General features: G+C 42.8%; 1 long non-coding RNA gene across 1 annotated transcript; it reads left to right on the forward strand.

Moving 5' to 3' along the window:
* The first annotated feature begins 21 nt into the window (after positions 1-21).
* Positions 22-1,257, forward strand: LOC102207038 (uncharacterized). Its single transcript, XR_312544.1, has 2 exons — positions 22-715; positions 1,017-1,257. It is a non-coding gene; the product is annotated as an uncharacterized LOC102207038 (long non-coding RNA).
* Positions 1,258-9,446: the final 8,189 nt, after the last annotated feature.

Consider the following 9,446-nt stretch of genomic DNA (forward strand, 5'->3'; position numbering starts at 1 on the left):
AGGCTGCCATATCACGCCATCGGCCCCTCTGGCCAAAATAATCAGATATGCATAAATATCTTTCTGTATTCACATTTGTATCTTGAACATTTGATCAAATCACATTACTGCATATAATCCACAATCAGGGGTTTAGTTTCACAGCCTCCAAACTCCAGCTGCAGTTTTTATAACTAAACCAGGACATGGACTCAGGTGACTCTCTACACCTATTTAAGTATGTTGATATTGTGCATTCATGTGCTTCAAATCACCTTTTAGAGGAAAAGTCACACTCATGCAAAAAGCATACAGGTGCTTTTATATACCTGTGTGCTTGAGACCAGGTGTTGCATCTGCACAGGGTGCCAGACAGAACAGAGCACAGGTAGGCTGAGCAGGTAATGATCTCCTCAGATGTAGTGCACGCAACGGCTTAAAAACCACCCCGTAAATGTCAGTTGAGAGGCTAACCACGCTAGGTGTAGTTTTTTATGCAACACACTGATCTGCTGTCTGTCTCATGGACATTTTATTTACTATACTTTTTCCATGTGTGCGTAGGGTTGTGTGGGTGTTTGTTTTCTTTTTGTGTTTACTTGTGCATTTGTGTGTGATTGTAGGCATTGGTCTGACAGAGTCCCTGGCCATGACACCTGCCGCCTCTGTGTCGGGACTTTACTTCTCCAACCCTCAGGCTTCATACTTTGCTGTTGGAAAGATCACCAAGGAGCAGGTATCCATTGATAATGTGCCTCACTGTACATCAGTGTTGAACATGTTTACTACGAGAATGTGTCAACTATAGTTTCATTTAACAGACTGTTTTTAATCTAATATCTGCAGGTCATGATTTCTTAAGGTCTTAAACCAGTTCCTGTGCTGCTTTCTGTTTTGTCCACGTCCTGGTCTCTCTATGCGCTCCATTTCTGCCTGAATCTTTCTGCTCATACACCGGCCAAACTTAGTTGATATGCTGCGGGTCTCTTCCCAAACAAGAGCTAAACGTGTGGCCTCTGTGCACATCTCATCTGTAGGTGGAGGACTATGCCAGCAGGAAAGAGATGAATGTGGAGGAGGTGGAGAGATGGCTCGCTCCCATCCTGGGTTATGACAATGAAGTGTAAGCTGCAACAGAGGATCCAGTTTACAGTCCAACCATTCCACTTTGGCTCCCATGAGTTGTTGCTGTAACTGCTGTCACTCCCTCTCACTGACATCCCTGTACAAAGACAGGGCCTCAGACTTTTCTATTACAATAAACACTACAGGAAAACATTTCATGCCAGTTGTTGACAGTTCATCCGTCTGTCGGGTACTGCACAGATGCACATAGTGGTATTTTCTTTAAAAAAAATTGAAAAAGCAAAGTGCTTAATTAAAACTGCTGTTGCTGCACATTCAATGGCCGATTTCCAAATGTGCAATTAAAGGTTAATACTTGTTGGAGAAGACCATTTACACATGCCCTCAAACAAAGATCACTGAGAAGAAGTGAAGCACAGAAGAGATCGAATCAAACCAGTGATACTCACGAGGGCTCGTTAATACCAACTGATTTTACTTTAGCTTTTTATTTGTAAAGAGAAGATTTGTAGACAAACACAGAATGTGTTCAACTTTTAATTTCACGTTGGTCATTTTATTTCTAAAACTTTAGCAGCATCTTATATGGAAACTGAAATGTGCAAGTTTAAAAACAACATATACATAAAACATTTCAAACTGTTCTTCGTCTGCACATTTAGGGAAAGAAGACGGATTATGTCAGGTTATAATGCTGTTTCTGCCAAATAATTTTGGTGCTAGTTGCTTTAGTCAGACTATTGTAATATTTCAGCACAAGGGTTGTGATCACTACTGTTTACATTGTGATTTCTGTGTAGTTGGTTTTCTAAACATTTTATCAAAGTAAATGTAGTTTATGGATCAGTTATAGATACTTGGCAGACTAAAGGACAAATGTGACAGCATTGTTGTTAAGAACATTTTCTGACATAAACCATGAAAAAAGGTTTCTGGATATTTTTTCAGTGTCATTATGATGGCAGCCAGTGCTGATCTTAAACCGCTCGGGGTGCAGCCATGTTCAGATGTCAAATCAGGAGATTCGACGGTTGAAAGATTTGCTGGTTAAGTGCTCTTTACAAATCTTAATGCTGCAGTGTCTGTTCAACGTTTTATGGAACTTTGATACCTTCTCAGTCCCCTTTATTTTTACATAGAAGACTGTGGATTTCTGATAATTAAAAATAAACCAGTCTTAAGCTTAAAGTTGGCTCTGTCTTTTTTCTGAGTTTAACTTTCAGATTCATCTTTTTGTAGAAGCAAAAAGTCCATCTGTGAAAACAGAAGCTGTCTTTGACATGGACGATGCCCATAACACAAACCTGAAAGTTGGGATAAGAAGAGAGGTGAGATGATTGGTCGGGACCAGAATGACTTCATGCCGAGGACTACTACAGATGGCATCTTTAGCTGGTCCTTGTCAGGGGCTGTAGGAATACTACAGATGCAGTATTCTCTTTGAGGGTGTTGAGAGAGGAAATGCAGAGAAGAACAAAAGGAGTTACACTGAGTCTTTGTCTAGAGAAGGCATGTGATAGGCTGCCAAGAGGGGAACTGAGAAAGTCGGGAGGTGTGGAGAAGTATTTGAGGATGATACAGGGGATGTACAAGGACAGTGAGATGTGTGGTGCAGGTCAATGTGAAGAACACATCAGGGATCAGCTCTGAGCTTCTTTCTGGTTGCAATAGTGATGACAGATGAGCTTAGGCAGCAGTGTCCAAGAGCCTGGAGGGAAAGGAATGAAAGCTAGTGTGTGTGTGTGTGTGTGTGTGTCTGTGTGTGTCTGTGTCTGTGTGTCTGTGTCTGTGTGGGGGGTAGAAATGCAGAGTTGAGGCAGTGAACGTAGATCAGTCTTACGTACCTGGGCTTAAGCATCCAAACCAAGAGAAGTGAAGAAGAAAGGGCAGGTAGGTTGAAGTGGGTGGAGATGAGTTTACAAGATGATACTGAGACCTGCTGTGATTGGTGGTTTGGAAACGGTGGACCTGGAAGTGGCAGAATTGAAGATGCTAAAATTTTCACTGTGACAAAGACGGTCAGGAAAGAAGGAAAAGCTAATATTTCTATTCAGACGCTTTCGTTTGTCCTGTTTGTGGTTTCTTTTCCTCTGTTCTCTGCTCTGCTACAGGTCTCTTCCCATTAAATGGTAGTTCTTCCTCCCCACTCTTCCCATTGTTTTAATCTGATTTTATGGGTTCCTTCTTTTTATAGGGTCTTTCCTGTACAGTTTCCCCCTATATCACCCTCAAGATGACAGTTGTTGTGAACTGTCCCCGTTTACATACAACTGATTTGAATTGTACTGAACTGAATGAGATCAACTGCCTCCCGTGATTCCAGAGTAGAATTGTTGTTCCCAAGCTGCAGCCTCGGACGTTTCTTGACAGTACAGTTAACAGAGACAGGGTCTCTTCTGTGGCTCCTCACCGAGTCCTCTGCACCTTGTTCCTTTGACTTTCACAGGTCCACACAGCATGCAGAGTGATGCATGTGGCACAATAATAATAATTTCATTTAAAATGTGGACAGTGTAAGATGGAAGCAGATCATCTGCTGAGGCAACTCCATAGATGATGTGGGCTCCAGTGTTTTTAGAGCTTAAACCGTACAAAGAAAGCTGAGCTTCACTTTAAACACTAATTTCACTGTAAAGCAAATATTTTCGCCCAGTAACAATCATTTGGAGCACACCTGAACACGCTTGTCTAACTGAAGACCAACTGAACTTTTTGGTGAACTGAACTGCTTGGTACAATTCAAGACTTATGGCACATTAATTACCTTCATTAATAACTCAGTCAGACCCTGGAAGTGTGGAATATATAAGGGTGATGGGCTGTTCCCACTGCTGTTCTGCATACACCTCAATCCCCTAAGCTGACACATCACTGAAAGTGGTTCACGAGTGGAGTGATCCTGAGCCAGGATGGATGACGTCAGGTTGTATGTTAAGGGTGACCGAAACATCGACTCATCTGCAGCAATGACCTCAGGATGTAATTGACAGGAGAAGTGTGGCCAAATGGCTGCAACAAGAGGGAAGGTGATCTGGACTGAAGGACGCAGAATTGCAGACATACAGGACAGCTACCTGGGTATCCCAGAGGACAACAGGAACACCATGAAGATGCAGGAAGGTAAGCCACAGCCACATACCTCCAGAAGGAAAGACAAAACCATTCAAGTTTCTTTGTGAAAACAGGGGCTACTCGATTCTATAGTCAACTTAAATGATGCAGAAATACAGGAGGTCAAATTCTTTTTATTTACAAAATTTGTATTTGTCATATTTGACTTTAAAAGATGGTTAAGAAGTTGACACTAAATAGTCATTGATATAGCCAAGCTGTTTAAACATGCATCCATCTTCTTCTGGGTCGCGGGGGCAGCCTAAGCAGAGAAGCCCAGACCTCCCTCTCCCCAGCCACATCATCCAGGTTGTTCGTAGGAGCACCAAGGCGTTCCCAGGCCAGCCGAGAGATATAATCTCTCCAGCGTGTCCTGGGTCTGTCCTGGGATTCCTGCCGGTGGGACATGCCCAGAACACCTCACCCAGGAGGCACCCAGGAGGCACCCAGGAGGCATCCTTGTCAGATGCCCGAACCACCTCAGCTGGCTCCTTTCGATGTGGAGGAGCAGTGGCTCTACCCCGGATCTCCGGCGTCCCTGCCCTATCTCTAAGGGAGAGGCCACCACCCTTGGAGGAAGCTCATTTCTGTCGTTTTTATCCGCGATCTCGTTCTTTCGGTCACTACCCACAGCTCGTGACTATAGGTGATGGTAGGAACATAGCTCGCTGAAGTTTTTCTTATTATATAACAGTTTTGACTGAAGCGTCATCATTTACTGTCACTATGAGATAAACTGAAATCTACATACACAAACATACACAACCCAGACTGATGACTGTGACTTTGTTTAGTCCACAGGTGGAGGAACTCCAGGGCTCAAGGGCCGGTGTCCTACAGGTTTTAGTCCTTGATCCAGCATAACTGATTGAAATGGCTAAATTATGTCCTCAACATGTCTTGAAGTTCTCCAGAGGCCGGGAACTGAACGAATCATTTGATTCAGGTCTGCTGACCCAGGGTGTGATCCAAAACCTGCAGGATTGAGGCCTGGAGTTCCTCACCCCTGGTTTAGTGGAAATGCTCTCTGCTGGCAGGGACCACAGTGGCCAGCAGAGGGAGTAACCCGACCAACGTAGCGTTCGAGCACGCGCACTACACACATACACGCTCCTGTGCAGCTCCGCCCCCGACGAGCGTGAGCCATCCAATGAAAGAGGAGTTCATCTATGCGTTGCCTTTCTCTGCTCACACAACACACACACTCGCACACAGACGCTGTACGAGCCTCACCGTGTGAACACTAACCATGGCTGAAGGAGGAGAAGGCGAGGATGAAATCCAGTTCTTGCGTACTGTAAGTGTCTCTCTGCGGCTTCTGGAGCAAAACACCGGCGCTGCAGTGAGAGTTCACTGCGTCTTTCTGCTCGGCTCTGTGAGTGTGCGTGCGTGCGTGCGTGTTGTGATGTGGGCTGGGAGTTTACCGCATTAAGGGATGACAGCTCCTCCACATTGAAGTCACTGATCAGGGAGTCCGCATCATGCTGACAGTCAGGAGATCAGGGGTGGAGGAGGCGTGAAAACGCACTAACAGAAAGACAGGACAAGCAGATGAGAGGTGGAGGACGGTGTGTGGTGCTGCTGTCGTTGTTCATAAAAAGGAGCTGAGCAGCTTGCAGTCTGCGCGGCGGCGCTGGTGTTGTGTATTGGGTGGATGCGGGGCGCAGTGCGGTGCAGACTGGCAGCATGAAGCCTGCAACATCTGCTGCACTTCATTCCAGCAGGACTGGACGTCCCTCTGTGGAAGGCTCATGCGGTGAAATCAGTCAGTCATCCGGAGGTCTACGTGAGAGGAGGTGTTGCTTTACAAAAAGTTGCACGTGAATGATCGCGTGAGCTCAGAGTATTTTCTTTCTTGATGAAGGGAACAGATGGTCTGATATACCTGCACACAACATCTTAATTAATATGCATTCGTGTTAATGTGCAGTTTTAGTCTGCGTGCAGCATTTCTGGCCTGGACTGAGATTATTCCAGCGTTGGCAGATCTGTTTTGCTTGTTTTGGGAATTGTCGCTGACATGTTGCCATCATATTGCTGATGACTGCAGTAGTACTAAGATGCAATGAGCTGATACTGGAAAACCCTTGGAACAGGTTGAAGTTTTTGGTAGGAACATGTGAATAGATGGGCAGTCGCTGTCTGTCCTGTATCCAGTGGAGCTTGATTTTCTAGGCTAAAAATGTTCATATGCTCTGTCAGTCAGATTAATGTGTATTATATGAATAGAGTCAGACCCAAGGTTCAAAGCCAAAAGCTTTTAAGTGCAGTGTGTGCGCTTCCTCTGGATATTCTGACAATCAAAAGACAACATGTTAGATTAACTCTAGAGCCATCGAAAAACGCCTCCAACCAATACAGCATTTTTAAGACCAAGTTTATAAAAAGACCAAGCCTCTGCTTGGGGCGGGGGACTTTTGTTGTTCTTTATTTCATCAGTCAGATGTAACAGAATCCCAGAAAAGCGCCACAGACGAGGTGGCACACAAAACATAAATGTTGGCTGCTGCTCACGGGTGACAGTGTGATGGTCAAAAGACTGAATATTAAGGAATCAGAGGTTCATCGTGTTTTAGAATGAGCTGCAAACGGCAGACTGTTACAGGATTACTTCAGGAGTTTAGCCTTTTTAGTCTCTTCTTCCATGACAGTTTTTGAAGCTCATTTAGGGTATTTTGATGAGCTATTACTGGATGTCACATTTGTGCCATTAAAACTCAGAAAGTAATAACACATGCATTAACATAGCTGACTGGAATATCATTTCACTCCTCCGCCGTAAAAGGCCGATGGGATATTGTTGTCACCCTGCTGGGCGACATGGACAGTTTGTGAATAACTTGCAGGATTATGAAATTCATGCCACAGGTGCATCTGCTAAAAGGCTCAGACAAGTTCAAATGTCAAACCCGTCAGGTCACCGAGGTCAACGTTTCTCTAAATCACAGATTTTTACATTTCTACCATACGTGCATCTAGTAGGAGGCTGCTGGGGGAGGCTTGTGATAGACACTGGTTCATATTTCTTCTTTATCAGAGCCAGTGTTTAACAGTCACTCAGCATCACATTGCACGAAAATAAGTACTAAGTACTACTCATTGTGATATATCAAACTCATAATGGTAAAATATTGTAGAAAATCTTCTCAACAGTGAAATATTTTGTCTGATTGTTATTTTTATTATTGTTTTTCTTTCAAAAACCAACACAAGTGTTTTTATAGAAGCTGATAGTCAGTCAGCAAGATGGCAGCAGCAGAGTCACATGACAAGTCAAACAATCTTTGGTTTTCATGTATTTTTACTTGAAAACTATCAGTTTTATTCCTAATTTAATTCCTTCAAAATCAACAGGATTAAAAATAAATGAAGACGAGTCTTTGCATTTATATTGACAATTACAGCTGGACTGAACTGGCATACGGTCTTCAAACATTTCAACATGTCACATCTGGTCACGAACCACTCTGTAATATTTTACATTTTTGTTATTATTATCATTAAAATATAATGTTAAACATTATATAATACCAGTGTTACTATTAAATAATAATATTGAAGAGTATCATATGTTGTAGCTCACATGCGAGGGCAGTGTTTTCGGCCACATCCATCTGATATAAGATTTGAATATTAGATTTGAAAATGATTCCTACACAAATATAACATGTTTATAATAAAAATACCAAATTTCTTGTTTAGACGTATCCAGACTGGGTGTTTTATTCGACCGTCTGTTTAGTCAAGTCTAAATTGCGCTGCCAGTGGTTCTAATTTTAAGAAAGCTTATATCTTAGCAGGTTCTGTGGAAATTGTAGGGAAAGTTGCACATTTTACTTCGAGTTTATTATCATCATGATTGGAGTGGGTGCTTGTGTTTCAACCACTAAGGTGAAGGTGATCTGTTATAATGTCCTGTGGGCATTTCCCTCAGAATGCTGCTTTCAGCACCCAGAGACGTAGCAGGAAATTAAAAGCAAAAGCAGAGTTGGAGGTGGAGACTCCTGGTCACTACACAGACAAGCTTCCACCAGTCGCCATCTCAGCATGTGGTAGCCTGTGAGCCATGGCTGCAGCAGGAGGCACTGCTTTCATGCCAAAGCTCGTCATTTAATGTAATTCCTGAACATACTGACTGAATTCATGAGTCCATAACGTGAGCTTTGTTATAATGAGTTCATTTGTTTTATGTGTACTTTTATGTTTTTATTTATGTTTGAAGTAGTACTCTTACAAAGTGTGCAGTGTCAGCCTTATATTAGAGTGCCTGAGGAGGTTTATGGGATAATTAAATATTATTATCAGTAATAACATATAAAAAATAGTCCCGTGGTTAGATTTATTTATTTGTTTGTTTATTTGTAGCTCTTAGATAAATGATGTCAAATGTGGCCGCTGTTGTGGTGTAGAATTAAATGTACATTGTTTAGTAGTTTTAGCAGGACTCATGTTATCATATGATTGCTTCTATAAACTTTGCACTTCGGCTCAAAGGCACAGCACACACCTGCATTCTTTTTTAGCTCAGACTTTATGACTGGATGTCCTGACTCTCATCTTGGCTGCTTTGATGCTTATTTAAGGATTTTGACATGTTTGCTGCACAATGCTTGCACAAAGACAGCGTTTTGTATTTAGCCTAGCCTTATTTCTACATCACCCCTGGATTTGCTGAAAAATTTCTGTTTGCTCCTCTTGATAATGTTTCATCCTACTGCCTCTACGCCTTTACTGTTTCCTGTGACTAGGACACTCAAAACAGCAAAGCAGCTTTCTTTCAGGTACGCATGACTTAATAACGGCTTGTAAATTTACATGCAGGCCTTTTGTTTCCCTCTGCCCCTACGTCTCATCTTCTTCCTCCTGCTCCATTCCTACCTTTCATGTTCCTCTGCATCCCTCCCTCTAATCCTGCAGCACTCCTGCTAAGTGCACTTTATATGCAGATCAATACATGGTTTCTGGTGACTGATGATGTGTCAGCACAAACCAAACAGCATGGCAGCAGCTATGTGTTTGTGTTCATTTAATCCCTGTTACAGGGAAATGTTTGTTTGCAGAGAGTAAATGAAGCCAGAGCACAGAATTCCAAAGGAGATCTGGTACAGGTCAATTTAAATAAAGATATCCACTGTGTTGATGTAAAAAGAAGCAGCAGTAGGTAAAAGCTAGTATTTTAGGTTGCTCTCTACTCCAGTGTAATGGTTAACACCTAAAAGATCCCTGGTTCAAGACCAAGAGGAGACAGTGTTACCAAGAGGAGACAGTGT

This window comes from Pundamilia nyererei, unplaced genomic scaffold (genome assembly GCF_000239375.1).
Source record: "Pundamilia nyererei isolate P.nyererei 1_Seehausen unplaced genomic scaffold, PunNye1.0 scaffold01645, whole genome shotgun sequence".
NCBI classification, from domain to species: domain Eukaryota; kingdom Metazoa; phylum Chordata; class Actinopteri; order Cichliformes; family Cichlidae; genus Pundamilia; species Pundamilia nyererei.